The sequence below is a fragment of the Vicia villosa genome, linkage group LG5 (genome assembly GCF_029867415.1).
Source record: "Vicia villosa cultivar HV-30 ecotype Madison, WI linkage group LG5, Vvil1.0, whole genome shotgun sequence".
NCBI classification, from domain to species: Eukaryota; Viridiplantae; Streptophyta; class Magnoliopsida; order Fabales; family Fabaceae; genus Vicia; species Vicia villosa.
Window position 1 is genome coordinate 112,134,517 of NC_081184.1, and position 13,655 is coordinate 112,148,171.

The window sequence follows — 13,655 nt, forward strand, 5'->3', positions numbered from 1 at the left end:
TAGAAATGAAAATGGTGTTTCAAACGTGCATTTCGTTTCTCGACACGCTTAGATACTTTGAGTAATTTGAGTATAGTACAATGTTGAACACACGAAAATCTAAATACTAAGACCCTTTATTTATACTAATGCGTCTATAACGGTCTTGTGTTCAGAAGATGACACATCTTCACCTGTATGTGCTTTGTCTCTTATAAGTCTCCACGCGTCTTTCTTAAGGAACAGATAAGGAAAAAATACTGTTATTGGCCAATTTCGAATCTCTCCGTGTCGAACTCCAAGTCCGATTGATTTAAAATCTCTCTAAGTCCTAATGTAATATAAGCTCGCCAACATGGCTAGCTCTTCGTCAATGTCCCATCGAAAAACATCTAAATGCTCCATCGAAGCCAATCTCTTTTCACAAAATATTTCCTTTGTTTCTTTTGACATCCTTTTCTTAATAAGCGTCGAATTTACAGCTAACAGGTACACAATTAAAAACATCAAATCTCAAACGAATTCACATCCATCACTTACTCACTTACTCAAACGTCAAAGTGCTAATCTATTTTGCAAATACCTTCCCCATTCATTAGAAAAACATCTCAACCACATCCGATGTATTCAATATTGGTCTCGATCACTGAACCAATAATCTCTTGTTCCTATAGGAGACAAAGTCTAGTTAGTATCACAAACGTATAAAAGATTAAAATTTGATCTCGACAAACACTAAATTTATCTCACTTACTTGAAGGGAAGTGGCAAAGAGAGATATGAAAACTCGTGGGACCTATATCACTATAACTTCTTCGTTGTGGTAAGAAAACAGTGCAGCAAGTTGTAGTCATTTTTGGTTTTATCTCAAGTCTTTAGCCTTATCTCAAGTCTCAACGCCTTTGTTGGATAGTGGTGGAGTTAAGCGTTTTGAACAAGAGCCGCGTGTTTTAAGAAAACTATTTGATTAGTCTTTTTTAAGGTGTTGGGTGAACTCAGACTATTAAATAAAAATTATATAATTTGTTTTATTAATTATTCAAGATAAACTATAACTAAAAAATATTGTGATAAATTTAACTACCGATAAATATTTAATATTTGTAAAAATTTAACAATTGTGTCTCACGAAAAGTGTAAAAACTTTTTATAATAAAAGTTGAAAAATATATATTAATTCAATCTTCTTTCTATTCAAGAGTAGTTTATTAGTTACTGTAGCGGTGAAATTTGTGAAACTAAAGTCATTGAATTGACTTAACTCATATGTTTAAAACAGAGTTGTCACTGCGCTTTATTGTTTCCAAAGAAAATAAAAGAAAGAGCGAATAAAATCCACAGAAATTTTTAAAATCAAAACTAATAAAATAAACAGAGATTCGGGTAAGGGGATTTGTTATGCAAGGGGAAGGTTTTAAGCACCCCTCACATCTATGGTACTCCATAGAAACCTCTTTAAAAAATTGTTATTATTGTTGTTGTTATTATGAAAATGCATTTGTGTTTTTTGTTTAAATAGAGTGGGGGGATGAGAAAAGAAGATTTTGAAAGTGAGCTCGATAAGATATCGCATCTTAGGCCTACATACCCCTTTAGCAATAGGGAAGTTAGAGCTTTTGTAGTTCCTCTTAAAAGGTGTTTACGGTGATTTCCGGTAAACAACCGCTAGTCTTCCAAACTATAATAAATATGATTTGGTTACTCGCAAGATCGACTAGATTGATCCTAGGACATAGTCAAAAAGGTTGTTATTCATGATAGTTCGAATTATGTCTATGGTTGGTGTGTCTCGAAATAAGAAATACTTAATCAAGGAAATAAAGATTAGCAATCACCTTGTTATACACGTAAATATAACATCAGCGAAAGGTAAGTTAAAGATAAAACATAAGACAAAACTGTAAAAGTGCAAGAATCTTAAAGTGCAGAAAAGTTAAATACTTCGAAAATTAGATGACATGAAAGTAAAGAGTGTAGGAATATAAATGACATAAAGTAAATGGAATGCAGTAGTATCGAAAGATACTTGAATAAAGAAAAATACACATGTATTTAAAATGGTGTTGGTGTCATACGTACATTTCTCAGCAAACTCTTTCTCTTAACACTTGATACTTGAGTAATATGTGAGTGATTTGTACAAAATGAACATCCGGAATCCTAATACTAAAACCCTTATTTATACTAAATTTGACCCTAACGGTCCTACACTAATCTGATGCCACGTTATTCTTCGAGAATCCCTGGGATGCCATCTGTCTTTATGCAGTTATAAAAACTACTTCGAAATTCAAATCCTCCCGCCTGAATCCTCTTTCGACGCGTGGCAACGTAATCAGAATCGAGAATGCCACGAAAACACGCTAAGCTTCAGTACTTCGCATATTTCACAAAAACGTCTAAGTCCCAAAGACCATTCTTTTCGAATTTAGCTTCGGCGCTCACTATCTTTGTTCCAACTTAAACATCATTCTCGAAGCATGGCCATCAGTAGCCATTTTTATCTTCAAAGATAATCATCAGTAACCATCTTCCTTTGAATTCCAAATCTTCGAAGGACATTCTTCTCAAACGAAATCTTCAGCTAACAAATTGCCCCCAATAAATGCCTGTTTCGAAAAACAAGAGAAATAGGCGTTTCTTGTTATAATAAGATTTCGTTTTAGAGTTCCGAGACTATTGACTGACGTCATAATCATTTATGACTCTGTTTCCAAAACGTCTTGTCATTTTCAAAGATGTCTACTCATAACTTACATTCCCACGTTCTGGTCTTACTTCATGATCATTACTCCTATATACTAGGAGTAAAGCTAATAACTATTCGACCGCCGTTGGATTAAATCAACGCCTACTGCGTGTCTCTTGGCTTTTACCCAAAAGATTTGAAAGGGTTTCCGTTAAACCTTTAAATACTTGAACTCCTACCCTCATATAACTTTCACCTCTATTTCCTCATTCTTTCCACAGAAAAGAACGTCTCTGGTTACATTCAAACCCATTTCCCAAATCAAACTTACTCATGGTGTCTTCTTCAAACGTTCTTCAACCCGCTTTGAAACTTCAGAAATCTACACAGATGGGGGATCAAGAGTACATACCAAACCCAAATACTGCAGAAGTGCGCGCCATTTATGCTTCTCAGGTAATCATTCCCTTTGAACTTTCTGGAAAAACTCATGCCTTCATGGGTCCTTTACCAGGAGAAACTAACTCTTCTTTGAATAAATTCTTTCCTGCTTATTATAAAACTAGGCCTCTAGTTAGCAAGAATAGGATAGATGAAGATGGTCATCCAATCTTAGCAGATCCTGACCGCGCAGAGGAAACTTCGACTGCGACCCTTTCAACCATAGAGAAAATTAGGTTAAACTATGTAACAAATTTTGTGAAAGTCTTTAGGTCCATTCCTTTAGCAAAAGATCCTGAATTATACTATGCCTGGCTAGCAAGGATAGAAAAACAAAAGGCATCTTTCTGGGGACAATTAGGGATTTATGACCTAATTAAATTATCTAAAACAGGTCTAGAATATAACCAAACCATGTTAGTAGCGTCAGTCCACTTCTGGGATGCTTCCCATAATACTTTCCATCTTCCGTGTGGAATGGTCACTCCCACCCTTTTTGACATAGCCGCTATCGCAGGGCTTCGACCAACCGGAGAAACCTTTGACCCCAATGTCATGGATACTAATACCATCAACTTTAACGAAGCAACAGTTACTTATACTGCTTTTATCCAAAAATACCATGACGAAGCAAATGCAGTAGTTTCGGACGAAGAACATATTGCTTTTCTAGCGCTATGGCTTTCGAGGTGCGTTTTCTGTTCTAGGTCTATACAGGTAGCAAAGAGGTACCTTTGTATGGCTAATCAGCTACATGCTGGCAAAAGATTAAACCTAAGCCAGTTAATTTTAGGATTCCTCTATGAAAACCTTGGTGAGGCAACAGACCTCGTTAAGAGTTATAAATCAGGATCTCTGCTCTTTGCTGGTCCTTTCTGGTTTCTGCAACTGTGGCTCAATGCTACTTTCGAAGCTCACCTCCCATTTCGAGGTATTGTCAACGAAGAAGATCCAAACATAAAAAATCGAACTGTAGAAGGAACACGGTTGGCTCTGCTCACTCCAAAAGAAGAAACTGGGAAGCTTCGTGAACATTTTTTAGCATATACAATGATATTCGCCCAATGTTATCAATTCAGCCCTTCGATGGCTCCATTCGTAAACAGGACAGTGGGTCCTGAATGGTTCACTCGAAAGTTTCCAGCAATGTCTCAGGATCAAGAGGTTGAATCCATGACCATTTGGGAAGCTTTTCTCACTCCAAGGCTATTCTATCACCGACTTCGACCCTCCAAGGGCCAATGTGTTCTCCTTGGCTACCAACCAAACCTTGCATCAAGACAGTTTGGATTAGTCCAGATGAAACCCAAATGCTTGTATGACAAGAGGAACCACATGTGTCTATACACTTTACATCTAACTGAAGAAGTGTGCGAGTCCAAAATTGCCAGATACGCTGGTGTTACTAATCTTTCTCCTATTTCTTTCGAACCTGCCCTTTATTCTACTCCAGATTTCCATCAATGGTGGACAGATTACTACACCACACAAATCTTTGATGCTGAGAGCCTTACTCGAGAACTAACCGCAGCTTTTGCTGATGTGCAGGAAAACTTTCATAAAGGTACTTCGACCCATATTAAAGAAATCCAAGCCTTTCAAAAATTCTTTGAGACTATCTACAGGCCTGATGATCTTAGTCGGACCGTTTGTGAAGCTGCAGTCATTTTACGCGAAAAGTTTTCTGCTAAACTGGATAAGTTGAAACTGCCCTCGTCTGTTCGACCAGAACTGCGTTATGAAGTGGCTTTCAAACTTAATCCTCCAAAATTCCCTCCACTGCCAAGTGCTGATTTTGGTGTGGCTTTAAGCCCTCCTTTCCCAGACTGGTTCGTGTGTGGGAACGCTTTTAAAATTCTTCAGGAAAGCACTAAAAACGCGTTGAACGAGTGGTCCCGACTAAGCATACCCTGGATACTTTCAAAGGACATCTTCATATAGATCTTGAACATGTTCGTGTCTTGACTCCAATACCTGAAGGTTTGGGTTTAGACAATTTTCGACTAACTTTTCTTTTTTCGCTGAAATACTGATTCCAGTTTCAACTACAGCCGTTGCTCGAAAGAGAAAGATCAAAGAAGCCGCAGTGCAAAAGGATTCTGGAGTTTCGAAGAGCAACAAGACAAGTGGGAGTGATTCTACCATGACCGGCAAGAAACCCACGGTACATACGCATTTTATATTCCAACTTGTATATTCTGTGGATAGTACTTACTTTGCTCAATTTATATTCTTCAGACTTCGAAACCTCCGGTACATTCGAAGTGAAAAGCTTCTCAAATAGTTGTTTCAGACGATGAAGACAAATCTCCTCCTCGCACCAGGCAAGGACACAAGAAAAGACAGAAGGCTGTCACTCCTTCAGGCAAAGAAAAGGGGTCTGGTTCTTCGAAGATTACTTCGCCAAGTGATAAAGTGTCTTCTGAAGGGTCACCCCTGAAAGCCGCTAGTAATGTCCTCGTTGTGGAAAGCCATAACTCAAGTGCAGATAATATTCCAGCCAAGGTATTTGAATTTCATAACATAATCATTTCTGTAAATTTTATCGTAAATGATCAAGTTGACATTTTACCTTGTAACTGTAGGACGATGCTGGCACAGCTACTTCCAATCTTAAGGCTTTCGATCTCGCCATTGACTTTGATAATCTCCAAAGTAAGCGTATGTTCTTCTTTATGACGAATAAATTTTTTCCAACCGTTCCAACATGATTAATTCTAATTTTTTGACGCAGATCTTTCTCAATACCAATCTCACGTGCTCTCCCCAGTCCTCGAAGATACTCAACCTCTTGCAACTATCATTCCTACTACAACAGTTGAAGAAAGCCATTCAACTGATGATTCTCCTCCTACTCATACTAACGAAAATATGGGAGAAGATCGTCAGGGTTCAGGTAGCGTCAATGCAGCTGAACAACCAACTGGTAGTGAAGATACTGTGTCTGAACAAAATGCTATGGAAGAAACCTCCAAATTGGCCAAAACCGATCTTCACGAAACTTCGACCTTTGGGACCGTAGTTACTTCTGGAACTACTTCGACGCCTGCCCCAGCAAAGCCTACCCCTTCAGAATTGGAGCAACTTAAGCAAACTGATCCTCTCAGCTTCCTCAAGGCCATGATGAATATTGATAATACTTCGTACTCTGAGCTCGAAACTTCTCCAGCTGTTCAGACACAATCTGGTGACAAAGAGGATACTTCTGGTCTTCTTCATCAGATAAAGGAGAAGTTCTTCGAAACCAACCTTGTCGAAATTCTTAGTAAGGATCCTACCAAAGGTCATAGCTTGAACCAACTTTTGAAGAAGGTGGATCTACTTCTGGTTTCAAAAGAAGTCTCAGAGGTGATTGTATTGCTAAGCTCTCTAATCGAACAGCTTCAGTCTAACATTCTTCGGAAGCAAAATGTTGACGAACAACTCACTGCGAAGATGGCTTCTCATAGTTCTTCATGGAAAGCTGCTACTGATGCAACCAAAAAGGGTGACGCCCTTAAGCTAAAGCGCTTGAAGAATCAAGAAGTGCATGACGAATGTGAAAAGAATATCAAGTCCTGGAAACAGGAAATTAAAATGCTCGAAGAGAAGATAAAGGAGGCTGAGTCTCGTCAGGAAACAATTCAGCAAACCAGTCAGCAGGAATTAACTGAAGTGGCACAGTCAGGGATCCAACACTTCGAGGCTGCACAGAAGCTAGTGCCAGAAATTGAAGAACTAAAGAGACAACGGGCATTACTTGATCTTCGTATGTCTTCGTGGGAAACTCAGTATTCGAAGATAAAAGATAATCTTCCTAGGGATTTTAATTAGTTGCTTCGAACCTTGTTCTCTCTTTTTGTGCTGCGCACTTATCTTTTCTTTGTTTTGTAGTCAGTTTCTCCAAGAATCTATATACGTGCAACTTTATCTGTCAATTTATCCACTTATTTCATTTTGCAATGGTCATGAGTAGCACTCTAGCAATTCTTCAAAGCTTGCCAAAATATATTTTTATTGCCACAGTAATCTTAATAAATGTAAGCACGTGACCTGACTATCCTTTGCAACCCTTTTAGCCTAGACTTGACGTTTCTACTCCCTTAGTCGTAACCATCATTAAGTGATGACGTCACTTTCTTCAAAACGTCTCTTTGAGACGTGCGTGCACCAGTTATTCATGATTACATCTCAACTTCCAAGGGCGGGAAACGGCGGAAGCCATAACTTCTCTTTGGAATACCAAACGCAGTCTAATCAATCATTAAAATTGAACCGTTCCTTTATTGCCCCAGGTCTATATAAAGGATTAGCATTATACTTCTTTCTTCACGCTTGCTTCAAAACTCTTGTCCAAAACTTCGTTTCTCTTCTTGCATTCTCTCAAACACAGAGTCAGAAAAACCCTTTTCAAACTTTTCTTCTCCACATGGCACTACCCCTCACTTACAATAACATTAGGGCTTGCATAAAAAAGGAGTTCAAACTCTCTAAAGAAGAACTTGAGGAAAACTTCATAAGCATCAGTGCCCTTTTTGCTAACCAAGAACTTGATTTCTACTATGAAATCCTAGAGGGACCTGTTTATCCCAACATGTTAGCAGACTTTTGGATGTTTGCGTCTCTATGCATAGATCCGGAAGGCAGAACCACTATAGTCTCTGAGGTTCGAAGTGTCCATATTAGAATCACTCCCTCCACCATCTCTAACCTGATGAGATGCAATAACTCTGGTGAGACTTTTGATGACAATAGCTTCAACATGACTACTCATCTTCTGTTGAGGACTCTTATGGATAATGATCCTTTCAGCGCCAAGGTCATTAGGGTTTGGCATCAACTCCTCGTGGGCAACTTTCATCCATGAAACCATGATCAAAACAGCATCATGGTGGAGGATTTGGAATTTATCCTCTGTGCCCTCCGTGGGAAGAAAATCAACTTCCCTTTAATGATTTTCAAAGGGCTTGTTGAAGCAGTTTCTATGGCTGCTGCTCGTCAAGGGGTCGTAACGTGTCTTCCATATGGAAGGCTCTTATCTTACATATTCCTCAAAAAGGGAATAGTAAGGAGGATGCGTAACTCTGGATCCATGGACATGTTCGAGGCGGAAAGCTTGCCCATGTTGCCCCTAGAGGGTTTAGATCAAAGTATCAACTAGGAGGTGGTTTGTTTTAGGTTTTTATGTTTTGGATTTTGTGACCTTCAATGTTTTGGGAACCACCTTTTCTGTAATGAATGTACTCCTTTGATATTAATGGAAAATATTTTGAAGTTTCTTTGTCTTCTTACTTTATTTGCCATACATGTTTGTTTGAACACAAAGCCATTTTGGTGTTAGTTCAACCATTTTGGCTTACGTAGTATACCTCAATATCTACGTTTTTGCAATCTTTACTTCGTGCATGCTTGGTTTGTATCTCTTCAGATACTTCCCGTTTACTCTTAGGATCTTACGATCTTCTGCTAACTCTTCTATCTCGTAAGCGTTATTCGAGAATACTTTCAAGATTCGAAAGGGTCCCTCCCAGTGTGGGGACCATTTACCACGTCTTTGATTCTTTCGATCTATAGGTAAAATAACTTTCCAAACTAAGTCATTATTGATAAACGTTTTACCTTTCACCTTTTTGTTGTATTCTCTGGACACTCTTTCTTTTTGTCTTTTTATCATCTCCAATGCTCGAAGTCTGTCTTCGTCCAAGTCTACTAATTCGTTCATCATCAACTCCCAATACATGTTAGGAGGAATTTCTGCCTGTCTTTGTATCCGAATTGACTGCAAATATATCTCAACTGGGAGTACTGCGTCATGTCCAAATGTCAGTTGGAAAGGCGTAGTGTTTGTAGCTTCTTTTGGAGATGTTCGACAAGCCCAAAGCGCTTGGTCCGAGGTTTTGTGCCAACTCTTAGGCTTTTTTCCTACATGTTTCTTTATGAGACCGATTATTATCTTATTCGCTGCTTCGACTTGTCCATTTGCCTGAGCATAGTAAGGTGTAGAAGTAAGCAACTTGAAACCCATTTCTTTGGCGAAGTCTTGCATCTTTCGCCCAGTGAACACTGATCCTTGATCTGTGGTTATACTTTCTGGGATTCCAAATCTGTATATGATGTGTTTCTGAATAAACTCAATCACAGCCTCTTGGTCCACATTCGCCAGCGGTATCGCTTTGACCCATTTTGTGAAGTAGTCTATTCCTACTAGTATGTATCTTTGACCCTTAGAGGATTTAGGGTGAATTTCTCCAATCAGATCTAGTGCCCAGCCTCTAAAAGGCCATGGTTTTATTATTGAACTTAACTCATTCGCTGGAGCGTGTTGAATACCTGCATGCTCTTGGCATTCTTGACACCCTTTTGCGAATTCTATGCAGTCTTTTAACATAGAAGGCCAATACATTCCATATCGAAACAGAAGCCATTTCATTTTGTGTTCCGCTTGATGTGCACCACATGCTCCACTGTGTACATTTGAGAGAGCCAAATATGCTTATGCTTCACCCAGACATTTCAACAAGACTCCTTCAGGAGTTTTCTTGAACAATTCGTTCCCCATCAGGAAATGTGATAAAGCTCTATACTTCACCTTTCTATCCGTGTCTGTCGAAGGATCTTTTAGATAGTTCATAATTGAACTCCTCCAATCTGTGTCTGCTAAAGAGTCTATATTTAATACTTCAAACTCTTCTTTGCTGGCAAAACCTACTTGTGAATTCTCCAGGTCACTTGGGGAAAGCTTGGTAGCCATTGCTTTTCCTCTTACTTCGATCAGTTCCTCTAATTTCTCTTTTGATACCCTATATCCTGAGGCTAACTGTGCCAGATCGTTTGCTTCTTGATTCTTGGTCCTCGAGACGTGATTTAACTCCACATATTCAAATTTTTTAAGCAACCTATTTGCTATTACAAAGTACATGATCAAGTTTTCTTTGATGCATTTGTACTCCTTTGTTAGTTGCTTAATCACTAGTTCGGAGTCTCCTTTAATTTCGACTCTGGTTGCCCCCAATTCTAACAAAGCTTCAAGTCCAGCAATCAGTGCTTCATATTCAGCTTCGTTGTTGGAGCATAAGGGACCTTCAATCTTGTACTTGAGCTTTGTTGGAATTCCATCAGGAGAAATGATCAACATTCCAACACCAGTTCCCTCTCTATGAGTCGAACCATCGAAGTATAGCTTCCAAGGCTTCAAGTCTACATATTGTTGAGGGTTCTCAACCACTGCATGGTCAATAATGAAATCTGATACAATCTGACCTTTCATTGCCTTAAGAGGTTGAAATATCAGTGAGTATTCAGTAAGGGCTAAAGCCCATTTGCCAATTCGACTATGCAATATTGGCTTTGATAGCATATGTTTGATAACATCACAATGAGACGAAACATAAACATCAACTGGCTTTATATAATACTTAAGTTTGATACAAGATAAATATAAACAAAGGCAGAGTTTTTCTATTGCGCTATACCTAGTCTCTGCATCATTGAGTACTCTACTTAAATAATAAATGGCTCTTTCGATGCCATTTTCATCTTCTTGCGCTAACATACTGCCTATTGTATTATCTGAAGCCGAAATATACAGGCGCATGTGCTTCTTCCCATTTGGGGGAGACAAAATTGGTGGATGGATCAAGTATTGCTTGATTTTATCAAAAGCTTCTTGATGTTCAGCACGCCATTCGAACTTTCCTTGCTTGAGTCGAAGTAGAGGGGAGAAAGCTTGCGTGCGTCCACTCAAATTAGAGATAAACCTTCTCAAGAAGTTTATCTTCCCCAGTAAGGACTGCAGTTCTTTCTTCGTGGATGGAGGTTTAGTTTCCATGATAGCCTTCGTTTTATTCTGGTTAATTTCTATTCCCTTCTTATGGACTACGAAGCCCAGGAAATCTCCAGCCTGTACAAAGAAAGCACATTTAAGGGGATTCATCTTTAAGCCATGTTTTCTCATTCTTTCGAATGATTGGCTTAGATGATCAAGATGATCGTAATCTGAAACAGATTTCACAACAATGTCATCTATGTATACTTGCATGAATGTTTCTATAAAATCATGGAATATAGAGTTCATTGCTCTTTGATAGGTTGCCCCAGCATTCTTTAAACCAAAAGGCATTACAACCCACTCATAGGTGCCTATTGCCCCTGGGCAACGAAAAGCTGTTTTAGACACATCTTCTTATGCAATGAAGATCTGATTATACCCAAAGTATCCATCCAACATACTTAGGTATTCGAAGCCTGCGGCTGAATCTACTAGCATTTCTGCCACAGGCATGGGATATTCATCCTTAGGAGTTGCTGCATTCAGATCACGAAAATCTATGCATACTCTTAATGAACCATTCTTTTTTATAACAGGTACAATATTGGCAATCCATTCAACGTACCTTGTAGTTTGGATGAACTTGCAACGTAGAAGCCTTTCGACCTCTGCTTTAATCTTTGAATGGATCTCTGGCGCGAACCTTCTAGGAGTCTGCTTTATGGACTTCTTCCCTTCCTTTATTGGCAACTTTAGTTCGACCAGGTCTCTTCCTAAACCAGGCATCTCGTCATAATCCCAAGCAAAACAGTCTTTCTTTTCTTTTAACAACTTGATAACTCTTGATTTCAACGCTGGGTCTAATTTCGCACTGACGTATGTTATCCTCTTTCGATCCTCGTCTCCAAGATTTACTTCTTTGAGTGGATCTTGGGCTAACATTTTTATGTTTGATGCCATTGGGTCCTTCTCGAATTCCAAGGGTTCTTCGTCGTAGATTGCGTCTAACCTTTGACTCGAATCTTCTCTTGAGATTTCTTTGACTCGAACTGGATCTTCAGGTGGTTGAGGGATCATATGTATCCCCGAATATGTCGTTTCTTCCTTTCTTAGACCTGCATTAACCAACATGTTTGATAATTCGGCTTCGAGAGCCGTCTTTCTTTTATTCTCGGCTACATAAGCCGAAATCTTTTCGAAGAATGATGACCCAGACATCATCAACGTCGTCATCCCAGCCTGTTGGCCGTATTTTTGGATAATGCTCTATTGGTGCGGTATCTTCTGGGCCGTCCATTATTCCCCTATTCCATTGGAACCCATTTGGGAGAAAAGACAAGTAATACAATGCATTCTTGTTTGGGGTGTATATATCTTCCGCAGCATGGCAAGGTCCTATGTTTGCCAAGTTCCTATCGAAGTTAGTCTTATTAACTTAATTAACTTCAGCCATGTAATAACTCTGATCCCCCTCATATTCTCTACTATGCCATCTTCTCTCCAAATGGTTAACCTTTGATGCATTGTCGAAGGCACAGCAGCAACTCCATGGATCCATTCCCTTCCGAGCAAGAGGTTATAATTTGCTTTTGCTGGTATGACCATAAACATCGTTGGCCTCGTGACAGAACCCACCGTTACATTTACTTGGACAACTCCCAAGGTTTGCCCTATTTTGCCTTCGTAGTTAGACAAAACCATGTTATGTGGCCTTATATCAGTATCAAACATACCAATTCTTTTCAGCATGTATTGGGGCATTAGGTTCACCGCTGCCCCTCCATCTACCAGGACTTTATTAATGCCAACATTTTTAATCTTAGCCCTTATGTAGAATGGTTTCAAATGGTTTCGCATACCTTCATCAAGCCTCTCGAAGAAAGCATTCTGCTCTTCAACTACACCATTATTCAGCACATAGTAACACACAGGTCTGTGTTTCGCCATCTCTTCGACGTCAGCCTCTTCACAATCTTCAACTTCAGTTTCTTGATTAAACTCGTGAGGGAGTACAGACACAACATTGCAGTTGAGGTTTATAGATGATACCCCATCAGAGTCAAAATCATTTGTCATTCTATCATCTTCTTTCCAAGGGCTGGAATGCATCTTTTCCTCTTCTTTCTCATTTTCAGAATCGAACAATTTGCGTTCCACTGGAGGTTTGCTTGACCTTGCCCCCTGGGTTGGGACTTGGTTACTACTAGATTCTCCGATTTCCCTCGGTTTGTATTCTCTTTGAGCCTTCTTCATCCTCTGGTGTCTTCTCCATTGGGATCTAGACATAGGATTTTTGCCTTTGTAGTTCTCCAACCTGTACATCTCTCGATTTGAGGTTTGGAATTGTTTCCTATACGCCGTTGCAGTCCTTCCCCTTGGTCCCAACTTCGCCATTTGTTGGTCCTTGCACCAGCTTGCATCCATCTGTCCCTAGGTACGTCCGCAGGGACCTTGAATGTGACTCTTCGAGCTCTAGGATGTGGGCTGTCAGGTCTCTTCGATGGAGTCCATATATCGAAACCATACAGGTTAGGACGAAGTCCCTGAGTTTCTCTACCTATATAGCAATACACCCTTTCGAATGACCGTGCCTGTATTTCGTCATAGAGTGCTCCACATCTGGGACATAGTGCAATTTCAGTGTTTTCCCTGTGGCATTTGACCAGGAAGCCCACCAAGCTTTCTTCCATTTTTGGGTATACCTTTAGCAAAGGATTTCCTCCTCTCCATGGTTGTTCCAATCTTTCTCGCAGGGCCCTTTCGAAGTTAGCCTGGACCCTTCGATTCAGCATGATCGAA